The sequence below is a fragment of the Schistocerca nitens genome, chromosome 9, assembly GCF_023898315.1.
Source record: "Schistocerca nitens isolate TAMUIC-IGC-003100 chromosome 9, iqSchNite1.1, whole genome shotgun sequence".
Lineage (NCBI taxonomy): Eukaryota > Metazoa > Arthropoda > Insecta > Orthoptera > Acrididae > Schistocerca > Schistocerca nitens.
Window position 1 is genome coordinate 55,988,098 of NC_064622.1, and position 16,067 is coordinate 56,004,164.

The 16,067-nt window shown below is 39.7% G+C and overlaps 1 protein-coding gene across 1 annotated transcript in view; it reads right to left on the minus strand.

Moving 5' to 3' along the window:
* Positions 1 to 15,842, minus strand: part of LOC126203311 (alpha-tocopherol transfer protein-like) — a 175,833-nt gene extending 159,991 nt beyond the window's left edge. The window contains exon 1 of the mRNA XM_049937577.1: positions 15,738 to 15,842. The gene's annotated coding sequence lies outside the window, so the exon portion shown is untranslated. The remainder of the gene's footprint in view (positions 1 to 15,737) is intronic.
* Between the last annotated feature and the right edge of the window lie 225 nt (positions 15,843 to 16,067).

Here is a 16,067-nt window from a genome sequence, read left to right on the forward strand (position 1 = left end):
ACAAGACCCGTAGCCTTCACTGACACAGAAGAGTTTGAACGAATTAGAAAATTCAAACAAAATCAAAATCAAATCAATACACAGTACAAAAGAGAAATCCGGGAAGTTCAAGAGCAGTTGACACAGGTAATACAAGAATTACATATTTCAGAGGACACTCGCGCTCCAGTACGGGAAGAGGGACATAGAAATACGGAACAACCACAAAATAATAACACAGGACACTTCGGAAATTATGAAAGAAATTGACAAGGCGCATTGGATTTTGAGATGGAACCGCCGAAACGAAGTAACAATGAGCGATGTGCGACTCGCCGACACGATGATTTCGACTGTAAGCTGTTCATTACTACACGTAAAATCAAAACATTTAAGAATTCTGGCAACGACATTCATCCACAAGCGTGGCTTCATCAATTCTCTCATTGTTTTCCTCCCAACTGGTCATTAGAACACGGATTACAATTTATGTGGGGCTACTTAGAGAATGAACCAGCTGTAAGAATGCGATCGGTCATTCACGATTGCCACAGTGAAGGAGAATTTTATCATGCCTTGCTCTCAGCGTATTGGTCTCAAGCTATACAAGACCGAGTAAAACATAGCATCATAATGAAACGTTTCGAACAATCTCAATTTTCCAGTCTTATGAAATATTTTGAAGACATGTTGCATAAGAATCATTATCTTTCAAACCCATACAGCCCCTCAGAACTCATCCGCATTTGCTTAATCAAACTGCCTGAACATTTACGACATATTATTTTAGCAGGACGTTGCAAAGACGACACTGAAGCTTTTCAGGGACTGTTACAAGAACTGGAAATTGACACTGACAATCGCGGAACGCGAAAACAGGAGCACAACAATTACAGATCACATCCGTCACAATTCCGCGATGACAGAAATAATACATGACAAGGCTATTCTTATAACGTAAATCGTGACCAAAACAGACACCACCCATATGACAACCGTTGGCAGAGTAGTAATAGTTACAGGGAAAGATCACCTCTCTGCGGTAATGACTATCACAGAGACAATCAGAGAAACAGACAATATGGGAACCAAAATAATTATCAAGGGCGACAGAATAACTTCAGATGCAACGGTCCAGCGCGCAGTTACGCTTCAGGGAGAAATTCTCCACCTCGTGACCGACAAGAAAGAAACTATGGAATCTACCGACATGACAGACGATATGATCGTAACGACAGACCTGAATCGCATCAGAACTGGCGGGATTCAAACCTAGCAGGGCCCTCTCGACAAGGTGAATTTGTAGAAGTTAGGTCTCCAAATCCCAATAACGACGCGCGCCAACAAAGACACAATAGGCAATGACTCATACCGCTGGCAGCCACAAAACGTACTTATGAAACTGACTACGGAGCTGCCGTACCTAGTAATTACGTAAAAATGGAAGACGTTAGGGACATCTTCCTCCAGGAACACGACATAAAACATAACATTGCATATCCTGTGATTCACATTACTGTAAATGACGTAAAATTTACGGCAGTAATTGACTCTGGCAGTCCCATTTCAGTAATTAGTGGAACAGCTTTTAGCAAATGCAAAAAAATGAACGATTGCCCCACACTTCCGTTACGTAAGATTAAATTACAAGGTGCAACCTTTGGAAAACGTGTAGATGTACGCCAACAAACCAACTTAGAATTCTTTTGTCAAAGCCACAGCTTCTCTATGAACTTTCTTATTGTTCCATTACTGTCGACGGAAATTATACTGGGAGTAGACTTTTTGAATGAATACAAAGCAATCAAACTTTCACGATGCTGAAGTAAGTTTTGAGAAAGAAGGTAAGTCAATAGCTTTGAAATTTGAAGACTGGCTCTCAAACCATGACGAGGAAATTAATCGGCTTTACCTTCTGTTACACAACAGTTCGGAATTTTCTACGGAACTAGACACTAACAATCACTCTGCAAGTACTGACAGGGGTGATATCGACGGCGCATTTGATACTAATGAGTTAATTCAGAATAAAATTCAAACAATTGAGAATTGTAATGACAATGATAGGCAAGATCTTTTTGAGATTTTACAAGCACATTCCACAGTTTTTACTCACAAAACAGGAACAATCAAGGGATTTCAATACCAATTTCGTGTTCGTGAGCATACTAAATTTTGTGTTAGACCTTACGTAATTCCGGCGCATTATAGGGACAGTGTTAGAACAGAAATACAATCTATGCTTGACGAAGGCATTATTGAGCCTGCAGTAAGCTCATACAACAATCCATTACATGTTGTTGAGAAGAAAAATGGATCGGTCAGGCTTGTCTTAGATTCGAGACAAATCAATACTATCATTATTCCTGAAACAGACAGGCCGCAAACGTTGGAAGAACTTCAAAATTTTAATGGGGTAAAAGTGTTGTCTTCCATTGATCTCAAATCCAGCTTCTATCAGATCGAACTTCATCCAGAATGTAGAAACTACACAGCTTTCCTTTGTTTCGGCGTTTGTTATCAGTTTCGGAAACTTCCTTTTGGTTTGAACATTTCTTCGTCAGCATTCATTCGCGGGCTAAATTCCATACTACCTGAGTTCTAATAGCAGAAGCTTCATGGGAACAACATAATCGCATCCTGAGCAGTTTGTTACGTATTTTTGCAAAATCTGGAATTACAGTTAACTTGGGAAAGTCTGAATTCGGTAGGTCAAAGGTGAGGTTTTTGGGACATCATATTTCTTCTGAAGGCATTCAGCCAGATCCTGAAAAGTTAGAAGCAATCACAGCCATTCCAGTTCCATCCACAAAAAAACAAGTCCGCAGTTTTCTAGGTCTCGTAAATTTTTACTGTCGTTTTCAGAATATGCAAATTCTTGTTACACCAAAGCTTTGTTCTCTCACTGGAAAAAACACTATTTGGAACTGGGACGAACAAGCACAGTTGGAATTCAATTGTTTGAAAGAATCGCTACTTAACGCGCCAATACTAGCTCATCCAGATCTGTCACAAGATTTCTGCCTTAGCACGGATTCTTCTAAAGTCTGTCTTGGTGCCCATTTATTTCAATAAGCAACAGAAAATGACCCTACCGTTCAGAAAACCATTGCTTTTGCTAGACGAGTGCTAACAAAATCTGAAAAAAATTATTCCGTTACTGAATTAGAAGCTTTAGCTATCGTTTGGGCATTTAACAAATTCCGTTTCTTTCTTTCTTTCTTTCTTTCTTTCTTTCTTTCTGGTAAGCATGTAAAAGTGTACAGTGATCATCGTGCATTACAATTTCTTATGTCTTCAAAATTAAATCATGACAGGTTAAAACGTTGGGCATTGTTTCTGCAAGAATTCCACTTCACAATAATCTACATTCCCGGCAAGGAGAACATTGTTGCGGACGCACTGTCACGCGTACCGGCTGGGCTTGAGAAAAGTAACACAGAAAGCAACCTCGAGAAAAATTTTTCTTTACATTCAGAAAGTCGCCTTTGAAAACTTCATCGCCACATCTTTAAAGGACATTGCTCATGAACAAGATAAAGATCCGATTTGGAAAGACATCAAGAGCAAATGGCATGAAAAGACATACACACAGATTCGGCATTATTATCTGGTTAGAAACAACATACTCTTCAAACGCTGCACTGTTGACAAGCTATGGGTACTTTGCATTCCTGACGATTTTGTTAATAAGCTCATTTGGTACATTCATTTCAGCTATGCACATTTTGGCCCACGAAAATGTTTTCATATTCTTCGAACGACTTGTTATTTTAACAATATGGAAAAGAGAATTCGAAGAGTCTTGTCTATTTGTAAACTTTGTCAAAAGGCGAAACCATCTACTATCTCCCATCGTGCTCCGCTGTTTCCTATCATTCCTTCTAAATTAAAAGAATTTGCTGCTATTGATCTCTTGGGACCGCTTGTCAGAACATCTAATGGATTTTCGTACGTTCTAGTCGCTGTTGAACTTACTTCAAAATTTCTTTGACAACTTTACGTAAAGCCACTGGACGGTCTGTATCCAACGCCTTTGTTAAAAATTTCTTACGTGAAGTTGGACACGTTAGTAAAGTCATTTCAGATAACGGACCGCAATTCAGATCAGCTGTTTGGGCACGCATGCTTCGGAATCATAAAATCAAACCTGTTTTTATTTCATTGTATTCACCACATTGTAACCCCTCCGAACGGATTATGAAAGAAATCAATAAGCTTTGCAGACTTTATTGTCACAGAAAGCAGCAGCATTGGGACAGATATTTACACTTATTTCAAAACGTGCTGAATGAAATGCCTCATGATTCCACTGCTTTACCACCTACTTTTGTACTGAAGAATGAAGAACCACCGAACAGAATCAGAGCTTGTACCTTTCCCGAATACACGTAAACTTCGACGCAAGGACATAATTGATTTGGCTATTAAAAATATAAAATCTGCACCAGACAAAAGGAGAAAACTACACGGTAAAGCAAATGCACAGAAATTATACATTGGTCAGAAAGTTCTCATTAAAGCTCACTCATTGTCACATAAGAAGAAACACTTGAGTCACAAATTCTTTCTAGTTTACAATGGACCTTACAGAATCCGACGTGTACCACATGATAATTGCGTTGAAGTTGAAACTCTGCGTACTAGGAAGAGTAAAGGTTTACACCACATTTCACATGTAAAACCGTTTATTGAAAGAATTTGCTTTTTAACTTTGTTTTTGCCATATAACTTTTCACTTTACATTGCTCATATGCTTTGTCAGACTTAGAATCTGTTAACATGCAACAATGTTTGAAGTTAAATATCCAGTCAAGAACCAATAGAACTTATTTAAACAGAAATTACGAATGCATTGTTATTGCGAGCAGACGACACAGTGTTATTGTGTGTGTACATTCTTGCTTGTTAGTTGCACGATTACGTACCGACTATAAGGAACACATTCTTAGAACATTTACCAGTACTGCTAATGAATTTTAATGCAACATTTTGGTTTACTTGAAAATACATTCTGGATTTAAAGTACTTTCTGTGAGATACCAGATGACACAGTGGTTAGTTTATGTGACAGCTACACGATTTTATCACGACGCTACTAATGAGTGACAATTTACAATGTTGCTTTTGCGGTGTATCTGTTTTATATCTGCACAGTTTTTCTGAATTCTTCTGTAAAGTAAAACGTGTTTTACTTTTGTGGTATAGCTACAAGGCGACAGCCTTTTCCGTAGGACAATACGTTACAGTACAGTACTTTCTTCGTCATGGCAATAAGCGTAATAACTAAGATATCTATACGCAAAGCATTTCACTTTTGTGTATCATGAGGTAAGTACATTGACTTCTACAGAACTTAGCTTTCGGAGGACGATAACTACGACACTTCCACAGGGATTATCTTACAACAAGACGCACAGTTTAGCGCTACAGTACACATATTTGAGTGATTAATTTTGTACTTAAAACATTTATTTTTAAAGATATTTGAAGTACAACGATACAAAGGTTTTCCGTGATACATTTCATTCCGTTCCTGTAATCTGTAACACCTGAGGGTATAATTACATTAATCCTTAGGAGGGTACACGCCTACTTTGTGTACCATGTGTTTGGCAAGCACAAGGAGCCCTAGCTAATTTCGTACTTGCTTATACAACTTTACACATCGGTACCATATTTCTCTAACACACAAATTACACAGCTATCTGATCATTTAACTGAGGGATAAACATTTTTTTTACTACATCAGTGACAGATGTTTACGTAATTACACAGTTGGATAACTTCACACTTATGAAACTGTATTTTGTCTGTACTTTGTGAACTGTTCATATTTTTTCAGAACCATTGTGATACTATGAGAGCTTTGAATGATGTATTTGGTATGAGATCATGATTTTTAAAGTACGTTTGAGGTAGAAGACACTACTGAAATCAGCAGAGAATTTTAGGTTTTGAAATTATTGGAGGAAGCTACGACGATTTTGAGATTTCACTGAGGTGTTACGATATTTTTACGACGATGTGTATTATGCTGTTGAGGTATGTTTATGATCAATAACCTGATGTTATATGAGGAATTTGATTATGCTACATATTTATTAAGATGAAATATTGAAGTGTCGACAAATATGTATAATAAGGTAAGGAATAATGAGTAGTGGTTAGGGACTGACTTTTGAGAAAGAATGTTGGAAACCAAGAACCGTACTTTAAGAGTTATGAAATGTGTGTAAATGCGTGAATGTATCACAACGCAGGCGAAAATTTTTTGCACACTGTTATATTCCTAGGATTTTTTTCTACACATTTGCAATGCAAATTCTCGACCTGTGAAATTTTTTATATCAGATTGTCACTGTAATGCAAACTGGTGTCGTAAATATTTCAGTAAGAAAGTGAAGTGACCACCTTCACGTAATGAGTCGTGGGCACCCAGCTGCGCGACAGTCGCCTGGAAAAAAGCCATTAGTGTGAGCTTTTCAGAGGCACAGGTGGAGAAAAAAAAGGGGCCTATTATCCTTGCTATTGACATTCCTTTGTAGAAAGCATCGCAAATACGACACACTCAAACTTGTGGAGCTCTTAATTTATGATATTTACTAAAACACCTAATGAAATGATGGGAAACATTTTACATCTATTGACTTTCTAGTTGAGAGAATTTTTTTGCTTTTGGAGACGCCATTTGCCTAGTGAATGACGTTTCGTATGTTGCTTTATATATATATATATATATATATATATATATATATATATATATATACATATATATTTGCTCATTTTGTTTAGTATCTGCTAATGTGAACACTTTCTGTCAACAGATCTATTAAATAATTATTTTCTGATCCATATCCTTCAAAAAAGGAGCTCTTGGAATGGAAAGAACAATAAGAATGGACTAATAACAGTAACGGCATATATAATTTTCTTATCAAGTACTTGGTAATTTTTTGTAGAATTAGTTTTTGTGGTGAACCACTTTAATTACATAGACATTAAGATGTGAATAGACATTTCCCTTATCTGTATTGTTGTCTTTAGTGTACTATTTTTACTGCTTGAGCTTTGTCATGTTTAGGTATAAGTTATTGCTGCTGCGGTGTGCCAGGCATAGTGCTACTAAATTTAACTTTGTATTACTCTGTTAAGTCAGTTTTACTACTGATTTATTTTTCTTGTTGCTGCACATTGGCTCATACTAGCTGTAATTTTGCATTTTATCTGTTAATTTACATTTACTGCTGCTTGCTTTGCAAATTGGAATTTTGTCATTGCTGTTTGTGTTAATTTGTTATGTGCTGCTGCATTGCCTCGTCCCTTGATATGTATATCTGAGCTCAGTAGATATAAGCTTAAGAGGGGGTAGACTATATAAGAGAATGAGTTGCGATGAATTGGAAGAAATGCATTGAGAAGTTATACGAAAAAAGTACAGAAAGCAGGTAGAGATAGGACTTTTTGGAAATAATGAAGAATGAAGGGAGATCTCCAAGAAGTAAAGAAAGTCTTGTTTGCAAAATACTGCAGTAAAACAAACCCTGTCCTTTCCTTTTGTCTTATCCCTGTGTGTGTGTGTGTGTGTGTGTGTGTGTGTGTGTGTGTGTGTGTGTGTGTGTGTGTGTGTGTGTGTGTGTGTGTGTGTGTGTGTACCCTTGTGTATTTGTGTTTTTCCTGTCTTTATGTGTTTAGCTGATGTTATGTCTTAGAATTTGTCTAATACTATGTTATTTACTTTGTAAAGATGTTTAGACATTATTTATTCTGTTTTGGTTTAATGCTCATGTGTGAAGTTGATGTTTCAAAAGTTATTCTGACCTTTTATGTATGTACTCATGTCATAATTCCTGTAACAGTGATGTATATGTTATTTCGCTTCTTTTGTAAAGCCTGTACTACAAATGTTATCTGTATTGTTATGTTCTTTAATGATTTATTTTGTACCTTTGTAATTGTATTCTTACGTTCTAAAATTATAATTGACACCAGTTCATCATATTATTAACTTGTAAGTTCCATTTCACTGCACACGTTTCTGTTGGTCATAGTATATGGACAATATGTGAGAAGTAGGGACTGTTAGTGTTTGCACGTGTGTTAATAATTCAGCAAGGGACTGGATAACAGCATTGCTGGTTCTAAGGACGATTCCAAAAACTTTGTGAGTGCACAAGTGGTGGTTATGGACTTGCTATATTATCCGCAAGACTCTTCAATGGTGATTGTGCACCTGCACAGTCACAACAGATGGCTGCTGGCCATCTCTACAAGGACTGCAGTGGGTCTGCATCTTTGATGACCCAACAATACCATTATTTCTACTAGGACTACAGTGGGTCTACACCTTTGCTGACTCACCAGTACCATTATTTCTACTAGGACTACAGTGGGTCTGCACCTCTGGTGGCCCACCAATACCACAATCTCTACCAGGACTACAGCGGGTCTACTCTGTGATGACCTACCTCCCAATAGTCTTCAAAACTTCGAATGACTCTGCTGTGGGTTTGCTCTGTTGTGGCCCATTACCTGTCTGCATGTCGAGAGTCAGCACTGTCTTTCCGTTGGAAGGACAACACTACTTCTTCAAGACTGCATGGATATCCACTACTTCCGTGTGCATTTTCTTTTACTGCACAGACTTTGAGAAAAACACTGCAATTTTACTATGATGAATGATCAGGACTGTCTTTATGGACTGTGAGAAAATTTTAGCTTTTGACCAACATTGTATCAATAAGTGTGTGCATTTTATATCTTTGTTATTGTAATTATGAAAAATTTTATCAAATCATTATTGGCCACTCCCCAAAACAATTTGTAAAATTTTTTGTGGGGAGAATGGGGACTATGTAAGTAGGCTGTTTATGTTTTCTTATTGGCAACGTTACGTAGCGCTCTGTATGAAACTCACTGGCTGTGCTGTGTGCAGTCTGTGGCTGGTTTGCATTGTTGTTGGCTATTTTAGTGTTGGGCAGCTGGATGTTAACAGCGCATAGCGTTGCGCAGTTGGAGGTGAGCCGCCAGCAGTGGTGGATGTGGGGAGAGAGATGGCGGAGTTTTGAAATTTGTAAGACTGGATGTCATGAACTGCTATGTATATTATGACTTTTCAACACTATTAAGGTAAATACATTGTTTGTTCTGTATCAAAATCTTTCGTTTGCTAACTATGCATATCAGTAGTTAGTGCCTTCAGTAGTTTGAATCTACTATTTAGCTGGCAGTAGTGGCGCTCGCTGTATTGCTGTAGTTCGAATAACGAAGATTTTTGTTGAGGTAAGTGATTTGTGAAAGGTATAGGTTAATGTTAGTCAGGGCCATTCTTTTGTAGGGATTTTTGAAAGTCAGATTGCGTTGCGCTAAAAATATTGTGTGTCAGTATAAGCACAGACTTGTATAATTGTTCAAAGAGGACGTTTCAAAATGTACCTACCGTATTTGTTCGTCAGGTGACATGCAATGACTGTAACTGCGTTCAAAGTGACTGACCTCAGCTGACCGACCTGTTCTGCCTTTACTGCTTCCCTACTGACAATTACATCTTTTTGTACTGGCTTTGCAACGTCCTTGGCGCAATGGTAACGCCGGTTCCCGTCGGATCAAAGTGAAGCACTGTCGGGCTGGGCTAGCACTTTGATGGGTGACCATCCGGTCTGCCGGGTGCTGTTGGCAAGCGGGGTGCACTCAGCCATTGTGAGATTAACAGAACTACTTGACAGAAGTAGCGGCTCCAGTCTTAAACTGACATACGGTCGGGAGAGCGGTGTGCTGACCACATGTCACTTCGTGCCCGCATTCAGTGACGCCTGTGGGCTGAGGACGACACGGCGGCCGGTCGGTACCGTTGGGCCTTCATTGCCTGTTCGGGCCGAGTTTAGTTAGTTTAGTTGCGCCTCTAGTGACATCTAGTGGCCAGCTGCGCACTACATAGAGGTATCCGGATACCGTCCGGCTATTGTGGCTCTATCAAACAATTTACCCTAAATTAACGTCAGTGGGATACGCGAATAAGTTCCAGCTCCTGAAATTAACCTGCTCTATTGAAACTTTTTACTTTATCCAGTGCGGCTATACGAAGCAGTCAATGTGCCGCGCCATAAATGCTATACAGAAATTCTATTACAGTATGCATGAAAGTCATGCAATGAAACATACTGCAAGGTTCATGTTGCATGTTAGTATGTTCCATTATGGATAAGGAAATTTGAAGATTAGGGGTGTTAGAGAAGTTTGTCAACATGATAAACTTCGTCTGCGAGCGAGCAGTATCTCCTGAAATTTGTGCCGAAACTCGCTAGCTTGCGAGATGAGCCAGAATACGGGCTCCTGAATAATAATTTGGTATAGTGAAATGATCAGCATAAAAATTATTTGTAGGCTGCTTCTGATACCATCTAGACACATGCCATGCTTGTTCTGCATATCAGTTCGATACATACAAATTACATGCAAGTTAAATATATCATGCAGAAGAATGTTTATAGAAGGGTATTCAGATTATGTATGTATGTATGTATGTGGACGAACGACAAATGAAAATTTGTACCAAGGCCAGGATTCGAACCGGGGTCTCTTCCTCACTAGGCAGATAAGCTAACCGCTACACCACACCGACTGCGCTAACACGCCTCCTTTCTCAATACAAATCCCCATTCACGCCTCAGCCCACCTGGTATTGCCCTAAAAATCAAACAGCATTGCACAGGTACTCCAACTGTACTGGAACACCACTGCAGCATCGAACTAAACAGGGATCCTGCTTCAGACCTAGGTGAAGGGGCTTTAACCAGATGAAGCTATACGGTTCCGAGGCCTTTTCGAGTCGAAAATATTTATGATTTATGTAAGCAGACTGAAGTGACGAATGAGAATTTGTACCAAGGTTGGGATTCGAGTTCGGGTCTCCTCTTTATTAGGCACATGCGCTAACCACTACACAACTCAGGCACGGTGGCTTTGCACCACTGCACGGACTACCCTAGCACAATTCTTATTGCGGAGGGCGACGTGCTAGGGTAGAGGATGCAGTTCTGTACAGCCCTGTGCCAGTGTGTTCATAGTCTCATCTGATTACGTACACGTCGTTAATGTAACGAGGGAAACAGATTAGTTACCAGTTTCGGCCGGTGTTTGCAGTATTATAGTACCTGCATATTTGGCTTGAACAAGTGTTGCTCTACTTCCATAGTATTATAGTACCTGCATATTTGGCTTGAACAAGTGTTGCTCTACTTCCATGCGGCTCTGAATTGTTTTCCAGAAATCGATGTTCAAAGTTTTATTAGCATGCTGTCTATACGAGAGCGCTAGTGGTCGAGTGACGTTAGCGCAACCGGTAAGAAATACACTGAAGCAATTGCACATTGCTGTTTCAGAAGCCGACAAAATTGTCGTCTCTCCCTGGTAGTGTACCAGTTGACCGCTCCTGTATTCGGGACTGTTTTGAAATACGCGTAGTTTGCGTCAATCTCCATTTATGAATGCCCCTTCCGTTTAACTATTAATGAAGTGTATCTTCCTATATCATTACTTGTATTAAAAATCTAATGTGCGTGCCAGAAACCAGCATTCGTAAATTGATCTTTGTTCAAGTCTGTACCGTGTCTTCTCATACTCTAGTGAGAGATACCACTACAAAAGCTGTCGGCCTACCAACGACAACGAAGAATTTTGTAATAACTATATTTCAATAAATTTTTAATTGGGGAGGGGGGGTCAGTGGAAGAAACTGCGAACTTTTAATTTATTCAGAATTTGTCTGTCGTGGGTTCAGATGCACTACATGCCGGCAACTAGTCGTTCCGTTTGAACTGCTAGAAAGTATATACAGGCTACCTACAAAGTTTTGCCTTACAATATGTGTTTTGTTTGAGAACAGTGCCCTGCCAAAGTGTCAACATAGCAGTCACGAAATCTGTAATCGGGTAAAGCGATAGGTGGTTAGTAAAGAGGTTAATGACAGCAGTCGTCCCTTTTTTGATGAGAGGAATGTAAATCCTGATTACGCACCAGGAAATGTTGAAAAAACTATGTGTGGTGTAGCTTTATATTGGCGCTAGTCTAACTCCAAAAGGTTTGCACATAGCATTTGTGAAAATGTGGAAGGAGTTCTTTAATGTTAGCAGTATACAAATTTGATCTACATCTGTACTACTATATACAGACAAGTCGTCCAACTTTTACCAAAACTAAGGGTACAAGGTAGACTTCCTTCAAAAAAATTTTTTTTACACGATACTCCAAAAAACGTTAACTTGTGTAAATTTTTGAACAATGTACAGATTCTTTGTTAAGATCTACCACAAGAAAGAGCATGCTGTGCAGTTATAGTAGGTGGCTTAGATTTCTTTCCTGCAGTCTATTTCAACTACGGTAGGAGGGAGTGTTAACCATCACACCGTTTCTCCCACACACGGGGCGTCTCCCGAATGTCGTCAGGAGCATTTTCTCTGATATTTCGACAGACATTAGCAATTTCGTTTTTGCAGATAGTAGTTGGGTTCAGCCCAAACAAATACAGGTCATTATGTCTTTCAGGCGACGACCAGTGTCGACGCAAAGCGCCGGTTTGTTTACCGTTTCAAACAAAGTAATTTTTAAAGCGAATTTTTTGTTTTCTCAGATTAAACTAGTGCGAATTTGACGTGACTTGAAATTTTCCCCGGCATATTTCTTCTTCTAATAATTTCCGGTTATGCAGCCGGATCCCGTCGACATTCTGCCACGATATTTCGGCCCAGAGACGTCCGGCCATCATCAGCTGAGTACACAACTACTGAAGAGCCCAGGTACATTTCGCTTGGGCGAGATTCGGCATAAATACCGCGACTGCACCTGGGCTCTTCAGTAGTTGTGTACTCACCTGATGATGGCCGGACGTCTCTGGGCCGAAATATCGTGGCAGAATATTGACGGGATGTGGCTGCATACCCGGAAATTATTAGAATATAGTGCGAATTTGTTTTCTCAATACGTATTACCAGGGACAGTAAAACTCTTAGGATACCCAGTGCTCCCGCAATGAAGCACCGCCCCGACCCGCACTGACTCATACCGCCTAGCACGCAGCGCTGCCGATTCGCTCCTGGTTTGCTGTTTGTTCTTCTGCTTTACTGTCCCTACTGATATATACAGATAATAGGATAGACTAATTTGCGAGCGTTGTTGCTAATGGGCACGTACAATTCGGATTAATGATTTTGTTTGTAACGGGAAACAAACCGACGTTTTCAGTTGACTCTGGTCGTCGTATCAAAGACGTGATGGGCAGTATGTTTGCGTTGGCTCTAGATAGTCTGCAAAAACGAAAATTTAAATATCCGCCGAAAAAAGAGAAAATGCGCCTGACGGCTCTCAGAAGAGAGACCTGGTATATTCTCTCTCCTTACATGTATTATCAAACAAAATCGTATACACAACAGTTTGCTGTATTTTGTTTCTTTCTCGCTGCCTGTTTTGCAGGTGAAGGGGAAAGTTGTATACACGGCTTATATGCTTGCCATTAGATTATTACTGTGGGATATGAATTGTCCATAACTTTGTAATCCTACTCATTCGCAGATTAAAACTATGCGGCAAGCTGTCACTGTCAGTGATCGATCAACTGAAAATCTCTCCCATTCCCTTTATACCAATAAACCCAGACGATTTTCCCTTTGTTTTCAAGTGACTAATTCTCCATCAAGGTTTTGTTTGCAATAACGATAATAGGCAAGGCTCTAGGTCAGAGAAAGGGGTAAGAGGTAGATAGGGAAGGGGGAGGAAATTGACAGTGGGTTAGTGGATTGGGGGGGGGGGTGAGAATATGACCAGAAAGTTCGTGGGACACACACGGGCACGGTGATGGACAGAGAGGTGGGAAGAGGTTATGCACAAAGACAAAAGGGGGGGAGGGACAAAGACTGGAGGGACGGGGGGGCAACAGGGGAGATTGGCAGAGAGAATAGGGGAAGGAGTTTAGGATGTATATCCAATTCTCATATATGTTTAGCAATTGCGAAGCAATGAGGGGTTCGCTAGTGTAATACGTGTAAATGAATGCCTGTAATGTTTCAGTCACTGGTTCATTTTACCTTGTAAAAAAATCTATAAGAAACGTATGATTGCGTACCCGTCCGTGGCCAGACCCAGTTGACAAAAGTTTCCTGTCGTACCGTGTAATAATGTAAAAAACTTTATTGGTGAAATCAACGTTCCAGGCACGGTTAGAAGTGAGACCCAGAAGGCCATTGTAACCGTGGCCGAAACGTTGGTTTTATCCAGATTTTTACAATATGACGAGATACAATAATCTCAGAAAACTTTTACTATAAACGTGTTCGAGGGATATGTTTGTTTCGGCTCTCACGTTAAACATTGTGGGTCACGACTATTATCTTGTTGCGTTTCTCTACAAACGTTAGTATATATTTACTTTTATGAAGGAGCACAATCTACACCCATCGGAAGAAGTGTGGAAACCAGGTGACGTTGTCAATGAAGGTCAAGCAAAGACTTTATAGATTTTTCATTACAAAAGTGAGGCAGAGAGGTAGTTGCTACCATTCTAGTGGTAGCAACAAAATATAATGGGCGACAGTCTATCAACAAAACAAAAGTTGTTTATCACATACCTTCCATAAATCTTCACGGTTTAGAAAGTCTTCAAGTGAATAATGATGAAAAAAGTGAAAAATCCGATATTGCATTAATAGGGTTGTGACTACACCAGACAAAAGGTCAGTTTCTTCCGGAGTTCTACACATGTAAGAAGTTTTGATCCTCTAGTATTGTTTTCTAATGCAAAGGCAATCTAACATGAAAGATCGGAAGCACTTCGTTATTGAGCCAGTCACTTTAAAAATTGTTATTTCGTGAATAATACTTTTTCTTCTTTCCTATGTTTAGCGACTTCTGTATACTAGTCTGATGTAAGATAGTAAAAAAGTCCACCTATTTGTTCTCAAATCTTTTCTAGGTACGTTCTGACGAGACTGTATCAACCAACAATAGCGGGACAACATTACAAATAACTCTAGTACTTATTAGCAATCTTCTTACTCATGTGAAAGGTTACATAGGTTAAAAGTAGTGCAACAATTCGTAGAAGTTACAAATAATTCCATTTTGATATACGATACGCAGATTTAATCAAAAATATAGCACGCAATAACTAAAAGCTATGCTCTCTTGGGTTTTAGCACTTTCTTCCGCCGTCCTTTACAATTCACGCACGAATGTATTTATAATAATGTGTATTTTATCACGACTATTATATCTCGACTAGACCTCGCCAGGGCTACACACTATGACCTACTTTTGGTCTTTTCCATAGAAATATGATTCTATGTTCGAGCTAAGTGTTTGCTGGAACATTAGAAAAAAAAAGTGCCTATGCTCGAAAGCAACAGACGTCTAGTCTGCCGAATTAAACTGCTCTCGTATGATCAACATGATCATTAAGGCCTGAACTTCGGTTTCTCAATAATTCTTTACATTATACCAGAGCAGCATTTGTCACATGCGTGTGTACTACAACCGTGTGAAAGATGAGCAAAAGCGGTAACCCGTTGCCTGTATGCATTCCTTGTAAGCACGTTCCGGAAATGACACTGTACCGACAAGGAGGGCAATAGACCGGAGGAACACGCGTACAGTACTGTCTGCAGGATGGGCACCGAAAAAGCGTGGCAAACATTAACGATTGTACGGAGCGTAAATTGTCACAGGTAACACTCTGCTGGGTGATAAACGTAGCCCTTGTGGGTACTTACCGCGAAGGCTGTAGGTCTGCTAATCTAGTGCTAGTTTGGAGGAGAGGCAACGACTGACGGCTCGACCGATAGTCGCTCCTATATCTCTGGCAGCCGAGTCACGTGCTCGCTCGCCAATCTGTCCCATTTGCTCTCGTCACGTCTTCGCTACGGACTGCGCCGTGCTCCATATAACACACATCTGGGGTCCAGACAGGAGACCGCGAAAGAGCAATTCAGAAACTTAGCATTTAAAAACCCTTCTTCGCAGTAACATAGTACTACATTATCACCGAATGATCTCCTCGTTTTGTAACATTGCAGTAAGCATGATGTACTGCGCGCAGTAAA